Here is a 12,594-nt window from a genome sequence, read left to right on the forward strand (position 1 = left end):
GAATTCATCCTCAGTCCCATTCTCTCCAATCTTCCTTCCAAACCCCACCTCTTGCAAAACCCAGGCATAACAACTCTTTCAAAGTTGGTGTTTATGTTTCTAATCCATTTGTGTCTCTACAGCTTCCATAAGGGTCCATAAGTATTTAGCTACATATTATTTTGTTTCTCTTTAACATATCCTAACTAATTTTATTCTAAATGCATCCCTCTAGAACTTGCTTTTGTTCTCTCAGCATTATGTTCTTGAGGTTTACCTCCATTGATACAAGTAGCTCTAGCTTATGTATTGTACAAATGCACCATATTTTATTTACCTTTTATTTTTTACACCAGGACATTTAGGTTGTTTGTTTTGTTTTGGTGGCTGTTACAGACAATACTACAACACACCTCATGTACACGTCCCCACTTGCACATATGAGTACGGTGTTACTGCTTGCTCTGCTATCTGCAGGGTGTGAGAGTTCTGTCTTCCACACCCTTGCTAGCTTGTGTAGGAGGGGATTGTATTCCTGCTTTAATTTTCATCTCTCTGATTACTACTGTGGTGGAGAGTTTTCCAGTGTTCATTGATCAGGAGTATATCCTTTTCTCTGAATGGTCTGATTACATTCTTAATCTATTTTATACTAGATTTAAAAACCTCTCTTGCTGTTGATTGGTAGGATTTCTTTATATATTCTGAATGCTGATCCAGAACTTTTTAATCACAGGAAATCTATTAATATCTTACATCAGAGAAATAGGTAAAAAAATATTCTAAGTGCTGTCAGTAGATAGCAAAAAGGATTTCAATAGAACATGAGATTCATTCCTGATAAAATCTCTTTGAAAATTTGGGAATAGAGGGATGATAAAAGTATCTCCCTTGAACTAGGCACACATCAGACTTGCTGTTGAAACAGCAGATGCATTCCCATTAGAGATAGGTGATTTTTCTGAACTGTGTCCCCCACCCCCATTCACAGGCTGAAGTCCTCACCCATAGTACCTCAGAATACCACTGTGTTGGAGGCACAGTCTTTAAAGAGGCAATTGAGGTAAAATGAGGCAACTAGAATGGGCCTTAATCCAATATGACTGGTGTCCTTGTAAGAAGAGGAGATTAGGACACAGACACACACAGAAAGAAGACCTTGTGAAGACACAGGGAAAAGGTGGCCTTTTACAAGCTAAGGAAAGAGGCCTGGAACAGACTCTTTCCTTCACAGCCCTCAGAAGAAACTTGCCCTTCTGACAACTTGATCTCGGACTTTCAGCCTTCAGAACTGTGAGAAATAAATTTCTGTTATTTAAGTCACCCAGTAAGTAGTACTTTGTTATAGCAGCCCTAGAAATAAACACATTCACCTTTACTGGTATTATAAGTGTGCTGTGAAATTTTGACCATATGGCATATCATGGAAATAAGAGATACAACTATGAGAAAGAGAGAGACCAATGCATTTTAAATAATATATGCTAAGAACTATAACAACTTCCATAGGAGAGTTTTAAAATGTGTTTGATATCAGAAAAAAATATAAAAATCAACAAAAAATAAGATAATGCTTATTAAGTGTCTTATTTGCAATGGCAACAACAACAATAACAACAAAATAACCACATTGTTTATAACATGTGCATGAAGAAAACCATAAAAATTTACTGAGTAATACGGATGGTTTAAAGGAATAAAGAGATGGAGCTTCTGGCCAAGATGGAGGCATAGGTAGACACACGGCACCTCCTCTCACAACCAAAAGGAAAACAACAATTTAAAAACAAAAAACAACCAGAACTAACAGAAAATCGAACTGCATGGAAGTCCGACAACCAAGGAGATAAAGAAGAAACATTCATCCAGACTGGTAGGAGGGCAGAGATGGGCAGCTGGGGCAGAGAGGACTCATGGCAAGGCAGTGGCTGGCGACCCAGAGAGGTGGTGGGTTGTGGAACGGAGCAAGCAGTGCGACAGCTAGCAGACCCCGCAGCCCGACATTCGCACATAGATAAATTAGGAGGAACGGCAGAGGAGGGAAGAACACCTCGCAACCCAGGGCTCCAGTGTGGGGAAATAAAGCCTCAAACCTCTGATTGAAAACACCCATGGGGGTTGAGGAGGCAGTGGGAGAAACTCCCAGCCTCACAGGAGAGTTCGTTGGAGAGACACACAGGGGCCTACAGCGTGCACAAGCACATCCACTAACTCAGAAATCAGCACCAGAAGGGTCCAGTTTGATTGTGGGTAGCGAAGGGAGTGACTGAAATCCGGCAGAGAGTGGAGCAAGTGCCATTGCTCCCTCTTGGCCTCTCCCCCACACACAGCATCACAGCACAGTGACCAGTGTTACCCCGCCCCAGTGAACACTTAAGACTCTGCCCCTTTACGTAACAGGTGCGCCAAGACAAAAAAAAAAAAGGCCCAATTGAAAGAACAGATCAAAGCCCCAGAGATAATACAACTAAGCTATGAAGAGATAGCCAATCTATCAGATGCAGATTTCAAAACACCGATAATCAGGATGCTCACAGAATTGGTTGAACTTGGTTGCAAATTAGATGAAGAAATGAAGGCTATGCTCAGGGAAACAAAGGAAAATGTACAGGGAACCAATAGTGATGTGAGGAAACTGGGACTCAAATCAATGGTGTGGTCCAGAAGGAAGAAAGGAACATTCAATCAGAAAAGAATGAAGAAACAAGAATTTGGAAAAATGAGGAGAGGCTTAGGAACCTCCAGGACATCTTGAAACATTCCAACATCCGAATTATAGGGGTGCCAGAAGGAGAAGAGGAAGAGCAAGAAATTGAAAACTTATTTGAACAAATAATGAAGGAGAACTTCCCTAATCTGGCAAAGGAAATAGACTTCCGGGAAGTCCAGGAAGCTCAGAGAGTCCCAAAGAAGCTGGACCCAAGGAGGAACACACCAAGGCACATCATCATTACATTAGCCAAGATTAAAGATAAGGAGAGAATCTTAGAAGCAGCAAGAGAAAAAGACACAGTTACCTACAAAGGAGTTCCCATAAGACTGTCAGCTGATTTCTCCAAAGAGACCTTACAGGCAAGAAGGGGCTGGAAAGAAGTATTCCAAGTCATGAAAGGCAAGGACCTACATCCAAGATTACTGTATCCAGCAAAGCTATCATTTAGAATGGAAGGGCAGATAAAGTGCTTCTCAGACAAGGTCAAGTTAAAGGAGTTCATCATCACCAAACCCTTATTATATGAAATGTTAAAGGGACTTATCTAAGAAAAAGAAGATCAAAACTTGAACAGTGAAGTGACAAAAAAGTCACAACTATCAACAACCAAACCTAAAGTACAAAAACAAAAACTAAGCAAACAATAGAACAAGAACAGAACCACAGAAATGGAGGGTTATCAGTGGGGAAGGAGAATGGGAGAATGGGGGAGAAAATGTACAGGGAAGTAGAAGCATAACTGGTAGGCCTAAAATAGACAAGGGGAGATTGAGAATAGTAAGGGAAATGTAGAAGCCAAAGAACTTATATGTATGACCCATGGACATGAACTAAGGGGGTTGGGAATGCTGGAGGGTGAGGGAGTGCAAGGTGGAGGGGGGAGAAAGGGGTGAAAAAATTTGGGACAACTGCAATAGCATAATCAATAAAATATACTTTAAAAAATAAAATAAGTGCTCACTTTGGCAGCACATATACTAAAATTGGAACGATACAGAGAAGATTAGCATGGCCCCTGCACAAGGATGACACGCAAATTCATGAAGAGTTCCATATTTTTTATTCGCAAATCAATAAACATAATACATCACATCAACAACAGCAGTGACAAAAATCACATGATCATATCAATAGATGTGGAAAAAGCATTTGATAAGATACAGCACCCATTTCTGATAAAAACACTCAGCAAAGTGGGAATAAAGGGAGCATTCCTCAACATAATAAAGGCCGTATAGGAGAGACCTACAGCCAACATCATACTCAATGGACAAAAACTTAGAGCTTTCCCACTAAGATCAGGAACAAGACAAGGATGCCCTCTCTCACCACTCCTATTCAACATAGTATTGGAAGTCCTAGCCACAGCAATAAGACAAGAAAAAGAAATAAAAGGCACCCAAATTGCAAAGGAGGAAATGAAACTGTCACTGTTTGCAGATGACATGATAGTGTACATGGAAAACCCTATAGACTCCACCAAAAAAACTACTCGACCTAATAAATGAATTTGGCAAAACAGGTGGATACAAAGTCAATACTCAGAAATCAAAGGCATTCCTGTACAACAACAACGAAACTGCAGAAACAGAAATCAGGAAAAAAAATCCCATTCGATATAGCAACAAGAAAAATAAAGTACCTAGGAATAAATTTAACCAAGGAGGTAAAAGACCTGTACTCAGAAAACTACACAACACTGAAGGAATAAATTAAGGAAGACACAAACAAATGGAAGCATGTACCATGTTCATGGATTGGAAGAATTAACATCATCAAAATGGCCATACTACCCAAAGCAATTTATAGATTCAATGCAATCCCTATTAGAGTACCTATGACATTTTTCACAGATATAGAACAAACATTTCAGGAATTTATATGGAACCATAAACGACCCCAAATAGCTGTAGCAATTTTGAAGAAAAAGAACAAAGCAGGAGGGATCACAATACCTGATATCAAACTGTACTACAAGGCCACTGTAATCACAGCAGCCTGGTACTGGCACATAAAAACAGGCACATAGACCAATGGAACAGAACAGAGAGCCCAGAAATAAACTCAAGTCTTTACGGTCAATTAATGTTTGACAAGGGAGGCAGGAGCATAAAATGGAGCAAAAACAGCCTCTTCAACAGATGATGTTGGGAGATCTGGACAGCTATGTACAAAAAAATGAAACTCGATCACCAACTTAAGCCATACACAAAAATAAACTCAAGATGGATAAAAGACTTAAATATAAGCCGTAACACCATAAAAGTCCTTGAGGAAAACATTGGCAGGAAAATCTCAGACATTCCACGCAGCAACATCCTCACAGACACATCCCCTAAAGCAAGGGACATAAAGGAAAGAATAAACAAATGGGACCTCATCAAAATAAAAAGCTTCTGCATGGCTAAAGAAAACAGCACCAAATTACAAAGAGAACCAACAATATGGGAAAACATATTTGCCAATGATACCTCAGACAAGGGCCTGATCTCCAAAATATATAAAGAACTCACACGACTCCACTCCAGGAAGACAAACAACCCAATTAAAAAATGGGCAAAGGACTTGAACAGACACTTCTCCAAGGAAGACATACAGAAGGCCCAGAGACATATGAAAAGATGCTCAGCATCACTAGCCATCAGAGAGATGCAAATTAAAACCACAATGAGGTATCATCTCACACCAGTCAGAATGGCCAACATAAACAAATCCACAAACAAATGTTGGAGAGGATGCGGAGAAAAGGGAACCCTCGTGCACTGTTGGTGGGAATGCAGACTGGTGAGGCCACTGTGGAAAACAGTATGGAATTTCCTCAGAAAACTAAAAATGGAACTGCCCTTTGACCCAGTAATTCCGCTGCTGGGATTATACCCTAAGAACACTGAAACACCAATCCAAAAGAATCTGTGCACCTCAATGTTCATAGCAGCACAATTTACAATAGCCAAGTACTGGAAGCAACCGAAGTGCCCATCAGCAAACGAGTGGATCCAAAAACTATGGTATATTTACACAATGGAATTCTATGCAGCAGAGAGAAAGAAGGAGCTTATACCCTTTGCAACAGCATGGATGAAACTGGAGAGCATTATGCTAAGTGAAATAAGCCAGGAAGTGAGGGACAAATACCATATGATCTCACCTTTAACTGGAACATAAGCAATAGAAGGAAAAAGCAAACAAAATATAACCAGAGACATTGAAGTTAAGAACAATGTAACAATAGCAAGGGCGGGGGTGGGGGGTGGGGGCGGGGACAGTGGGTAGAGGGGATTACAGGAACTACTATAAAGGACACATGAACAAATCCAAGGGGGAGGGTGGAGAGGGGGGAGGGAAGTGGGTTCACCTGGGGTGGGGTGAAGGGATGGGGGGAAAAGGCATACAACTGTAATTAAATAACAATAAATAAATTTAAAAAAAAAAAAAAAAGAAAAGATGCTCAGCATCACTAGCCATCAGAGAGATGCAAATTAAAACCACAATGAGGTATCATCTCACACCAGTCAGAGTGGCCAGTATAAACAAATCCACAAACAAATGTTGGAGAGGATGCGGAGAAAAGGGAACCCTAGTGCACTGTTGGTGGGAATGCAGACTGGTGAGGCCACTGTGGAAAACAGTATGGAATTTCCTCAGAAAACTAAAAATGGAACTGCCCTTTGACCCAGCAATTCCACTGCTGGGATTATGCCCCAAGAACCCTGACACACCAATCCAAAAGAACCTGTGCACTCCAATGTTCATAGCAGCACAATTTACAATAGCCTAGTACTGGAAGCAACCTAAGTGCCCATCAGCAAACGAGTGGATCCAAAAACTATGATACATACACACAATGGAATTCTATGCAGCAGAGAGAAAGAAGGAGCTTATACCCTTTGCAACAGCATGGGTGGAACTGGAGAGTATTATGCTCAGTGAAATAAGCCAGGTGGTGAGGGACAAATACCATATGATCTCACCTTTAAGTGGAACATAATCAACAGAAGAAAAAAGGAAACAAAATATAACCAGAGACAATGAAGTTAAGAATAATCTAACAAATGGCCGGGGGTGTGGGGAGGGGACAGTGAGGAGAGGGGATTACAGGAACTACTATAAAGGACACATGGACAAAATCAAGGGGAAGGGTGGAGGTGGGGAAGGGAGGTGGGTTCAGCTGGGGTGAGGTGAGGGATGGGGAGAAAAGGCACACAACGGTAATTGAATAACAATAAAGAATTAAAAATAATAATAAAAAACTAAATTAATTAATTAAATTAATCTCCCATTGTAATACAAGGAAGCTTTGAGATGGGGGATTTAACTGCAAAACCAAGTTCTGAAACAGGGTTCTACAAACTACGGCCCATGAGCAAAACCCTGCTTGCCACTTGTTTTTGTAAATAAAGTTTTGTGGGAACACAGCCATGCCCATTTGTTTATCTACGGCCTATGGCTGCTTTGGCACTGCAAGGACAAAGCTGAGTACTTGCAACAGGGACCGTAAGACCTATAGAGCCTAAAATATTTACTATCTGGCCATTCACATGAAAAGTTTGTCAAGTCCTATTCTAAATCATATATTATACTGGGAGTGTTTCCTCATAACTTATCCTATTTCCATGATCCTTCCACACTATCCACCCCACTCACAAATTACTCTATTTTGGATCATTGAATGAAATTTCCAGGACTCTTGCACTTTCCAGATGCCTCCTACTCCCACCGTTAGCCTGGAAAGACCCCTACTAACCTCCTTTCTCAGCCTGCTCATAGGTTGACAGAAGGGGTGGGGTGAAGGCTGGACTATACAGCAAGTAGGACCCTGGATGCTTTGTGCCTCTAAGAAACTCAGCTTGGGGAATATCCACCCCAGGCATAATTTCTTGAAAAGTATGAATGTTATTTATGAGACAATTTACTTTTCCAGCAAACCATAAAGTCCTGACCTGTGTTAGTTCTATGAAACACTCATTTGGGGGTGGAGAGCATCTCCTATAAACTCCACAAGTAGAGGGAAGGAAATGAGGGTGGTGTGGTGAGGTTGATTCTGACCACCTTGTAGCCCTGCCCCAAAGCCAGCAGGAATGATGCAAAGGGAAGATAGGGTCAACATCAGGGAGTGGGCATGCCTCTGATGCCTATGACCTACTCTGATCTGACTTGCTCTGCCTTTTCCCCTCAACCCAGCTTTCATGCCTCTGATTTTTGTAAGATTGTTATTGAATTTTTTTCTTCACTCGCCATCTTTGCTGATTGTTAAAGTAACGCATGGTTAAGCATCAGTTTCCTTTACCTAGTTCTGAATTCTTGACCTATGCCATCCTGTTTTGGCTGTTCGAGCTTTGTAATAAGTCAGCAATTTTCAACTTTTATCATGTCATGGCACCCATAAGCTAATTACTAAAATCTGCAGCACACCAAAAAACATATTATATTTTTTGCCAATATGACAGAGAAATAGGCATGATTTTGATTCATTCACACTGGATGGCTATTGTTGTGTTGGCTGTTGTCATTTTTTAACTTGACAATGTAAGGGAAAAGAGGTCAGTGCCCCTGACTAAATAGTCAGGTATTGCATGTTTTAAAAATCCTTATGGCACACCAGATGAAAATTGCTGTAATAAGTTACTGTATCTGGTGTTTCAAATCCCCTATTGTGACTTTTTTCCTCAGACGGTCCTAACTGACCCATAGAATTATTTTATAAAGTTACTAAAAATGTAAATTCTGCCTGTTAAGGCTGTCAGCTAATTTTGGAAGTATTTAAATCTCTAAACTCCTTAGGTTTCCATCCAGGACATTGATACATTTCTTTATTTCTTTTTTAAAAAATATATTTATTGATCATGCTATTACAGTTGTCCCATTTTCCCCCCTCACTCCACTCCATCCTGCCCACCCCCTCCCTCCCACATTCCCCCCCTATAGTTCATGTCCATGGGTCATACTTATAGGTTCTTTGGCTTCTACATTTCCTATACTATTCTTACCCTCCCCCTGTCTATTTTCTACCTACCATTTATGCTACTTATTCTCTGTATCTTTCCCCCCTCTCTCCCCCTCCCACTCCCCTGTTGATAACCCTCCATGTGATCTCCATTTCTGTGGTTCTGTTCCTTTTCTAGTTGTTTGCTTAGTTTGGTTTTGTTTTTGTTTTAGGTGTGGTTGTTAATAACTGTGAGCTTGCTGTCATTTTTACTGTTCATATTTTTTTTCTTCTTTTTCTTAGATAAATCCCTTTAACATTTCATATAATAAGGGTTTGGTGATGATGAACTCCTTTAACTTGACCTTGTCTGAGAAGCACTTTATCTGCCCTTCCAAATGATAGCTTTGCTGGATACAGTAATCTTGGATGTAGGTCCTTGCCTTTCATGACTTGGAATACTTCTTTTCAGCCCCTTCTTGCCTGTAAGGTCTCTTTTGAGAAATCAGCTGACAGTCTTATGGGAAGTCCTTTGTAGGTAACTGTGTCCTTTTCTCTTGCTGCTTCTAAGATTCTCTCCTTCTGCTTAATCTTGGCTAATGTAATGATAATGTGCCTTGGTGTGTTCCTCCTTGAGTCCAACTTCTTTGGGACTCTCTGAGCTTCCTGGACTTCCCGGAAGTCTATTTCCTTTGCCAGATTAGGGAAGTTCTCCTTCATTATTTGTTCAAATAAGTTTTCAATTTCTTGCTCTTCCTCTTCTCCTTCTGGCACCCCTATGATTCTGATGTTGGAATGCTTAAAGTTGTCCCAGAGGTTCCTAAGCCTCTCCTCATTTTTTTGAATTCTTGTTTCTTCATTTTGTTCTGGTTGGATGTTTCCTTCTTTGTTTCATTCCAAATTGTTTATTTGAGTCCTGGTTTCCTTCCCTTCACTGTTGGTTCCCTGTATATTTTCCTTTATTTCACTTTGTATAGCCTTCATTTCTTCCTTCATTTTGCTGAATTGACCAAATTCAATAATTTCTGTGAGCATCCTGATTATCAGTGTTTTGAACTCTGCATCTGATAGATTGTCTATCTCATTGTTGATTAGTTGTTTTTCTGGAGTTTTGATCTGTTCTTTCATTTGCACCATATTGTTTTTTTGTTCCACTGCACTTATTATGTTGTAAGGGGGTGGGGCCTTACGTATTCACCAGGGTAGGGCAACCCTCTTTGCTGCATTGTGTCAGTGTCTGTGGGGCAGGGGTCAGAGAGGGAACAATGCAGTTCATTTGCTCCACTCAAGCCCCACTTACTGTCACTTCCCTCGCTTCCCATAAGCAGATTCTCCCCTTTCAGGTGCTGATTTCCAGGTGGGTGGGTTTGTGTATGTTCTAGGATATCATGGGCCTCTCCAATGAACCCTCCTGTGAGACTGGGAGTTTCTCCTGCCTTCACAACCCCCACAGGATTTTACAGCTACAAATTTTGAGTCTAGTTTCCTGGTTATCCAGCCCCTGCCTTGCCTGTGCAGTCCACCACCTTGCTGTGGTTCCTCTCTGCCTACTGACAGATTATTTTGAAGATTCACTTTTCTCATGTCTAAAACAGAGGTAACAATAGGCCTATAGGATTGTGGTGCATAGTAAGGGCTTAAGATATTTCAGCCTTGTTGTTATTGTCATCATTATGATTATTGTTTCTTATGAGGAACAGAAGATGTCCAAGATGGTCATCCCAGAATAAAAACAATAATTTTCCTGGTTGAGAAATGAAATCAGAACACTGGTTCAACTTCACACTTCTGTCAGTAGGCATGAATCTTTAACATTTCCAAAATTCAGTAATATATGTTGGGTATTCTTCACAGCAAATCTGAATTCCTGAAGGATCCATGCTCATTTCCATAACTTTAATTGGAAGAAGAACTAGAGGTCTTCATGGAACTCAGATAGGTCAGGACTTTATGGTTGTTAGGAGAATAAGTCACTGTCCCCATGAATAACATTCTGACTTCTCAAGTGTTCACAGTTACGCAGACCATCCTTCTGCACTTTGGCTATATCACCTTCTCATCAGACAATCAATCATTTGCTGCTGGACATTTAGGGAGGGTCATACTTTTTACTTCTGCTCCCCTCTCCTCTCTCAGATCATTCCCAAGTCCCTTCTCTGGGCACTACTTCTGTGGTGACACTATTTTATCACTGTCAGGAGCCAACATGTAGTCTCTGAAAAACTGGCTCTTATTTGATCAAAGGGCCTCTGGCATTGGATGTCCAAATTATTTGATTTGATTTTTTTTCTGAGCCAATAAATCAGTGTCTGAAGTCTATCTTGCAGCCATCTCCTGTCTACATCCCACAGTGTTAGTGGGGACTGTCACCATCTCACCCCTGGGTTACCAGATTGCCTTCCTGATTGGTCTCCATGCCTCTGCTGTTAACAGTCCTTAGCGAGGTCCCGGCCCCACCCGGTTTCTCCATGCAGCAGCACAGTGGTCTTGGAAAAATACAGATATGATTATATAAAAACTCTTTAATGGCTTCCTAGTAATCTTAGAATAATATCCAAACTTCTTTCAGTGGGCTATGAGGTCCCACATGATCTGGCTTCTGCCCACTTCTTACCTCGTCATAGGGCCTGGCCCACTAGGTACGAACCACGCTGGTCACCTTCATTTTCCTCAAATACACTAAAAGCGCTCCTGCCTCAGGAGTTTGCACATGCTGTTTCCTCTGTGACAATGTTTATATTCCTTTCCTCTTGCTGCTATAACAAATTCTCACAAACTTAGTGGCATAAAACAACACACATTTCTTGTCTAACAGTTTTGGAGGTGTTGAGTCTAATGTTGGTCTCATGGGCTAACATGGATGGAATCCCCTCTGCCTTTTCCAGAAGGAGAGGATGCTTGTATTTCTTGCTCATGGCTGCACCCCTCTGGTTCTCTTGCCTCCCATTTTCCCTCTCAAGGACCTTGTGATTAGTTAGAGTGGACCCAGGTGAATAAAACAGGATAATCTCCCCACCTCATATCTGCAAATTGCCTTCTGCAGGTGAGGATGTGGACATCTTTGTGAAGGTGGTATTCTGCCTACCATTGTGCTTTTCCTGGTGGAGCTAATTTCTTTCACATCTGGTCTTGAATTTGATGTACCTCCTCCGACAAGCCTTTCTGCCAGCCCATGTGTGTAGGTTACCCCTTGATTTTCTCTTAACACCCTGTCACTTTCTTTACAGCAAATTTGTCAATAAATAGGCCCCTATTATTAAGCCTCTTTTAACTGTGTTCTGTTCCCTAAAACTGAAGGCAACCTTATTGCACAGACCTTCAGATCCTGATCTTCATCCCCTTAAGTTCCTCTAGCCAGAGGGGACCCTTCTCTGCACCTGTACACTTGATCCTGCCCTGCCCTGCCTCGCCTCAGCAGAAGTCGTGGGGGAGCAGGTAGACATGATGTTGGCTTACCCCCAAGGCAGTCTTGTCACCAGACGCCATGTCTAGTTTTGTTGGGACACCAGGGGCACAGCCTCCTGACCTTTTTCTGGTGGGACACTGGGGTTGAGGGACCAAGATTTAAGGTGGAGAGGTTTAGTGCCCTCCCCTCTGCCCTTTATAGACATGACTGTCCCTCACCATTTAGAGCAACTGGCAGGACCTGTCCTCATCCGAACCTGCACATGGTCTGTTTTTTGGAGTACTTTCTTGAACTAAAATTTATGACATGAATCCCTGCTCAATGAGAGACTTTTGCAGCAGAAAGTTCTCTGTTTTAGGCTGGGTTCCCCTGAAGCAGACCCTGAGATGAGAATTGTGTAAAGTAAGGTGTTAGGAGGAGTTCTCAAGGAACACTGGTAGGGAGTGCAGCATTGGGATGGGGACTGGAAGAGGTCAAGAACAGTGTGGTATCATGAAGTGGTTCTCATGGAATGTCACTATGGCACAGTCGCACAGGGGAGCTTTGGGAGCAGTGCAAGTCACCCTTCACCGT

General features: G+C 41.6%; 1 non-coding gene across 1 annotated transcript; it reads left to right on the forward strand.

Annotated features, from left to right (window-relative positions):
* The first annotated feature begins 3,645 nt into the window (after positions 1–3,645).
* On the forward strand, positions 3,646–3,752 carry LOC128779776 (U6 spliceosomal RNA). Its single transcript, XR_008425834.1, has one exon. It is a non-coding gene; the product is annotated as a U6 spliceosomal RNA (small nuclear RNA).
* The last annotated feature ends 8,842 nt before the right edge of the window (positions 3,753–12,594 follow it).

This window comes from Desmodus rotundus, chromosome 1 (genome assembly GCF_022682495.2).
Source record: "Desmodus rotundus isolate HL8 chromosome 1, HLdesRot8A.1, whole genome shotgun sequence".
NCBI classification, from domain to species: domain Eukaryota; kingdom Metazoa; phylum Chordata; class Mammalia; order Chiroptera; family Phyllostomidae; genus Desmodus; species Desmodus rotundus.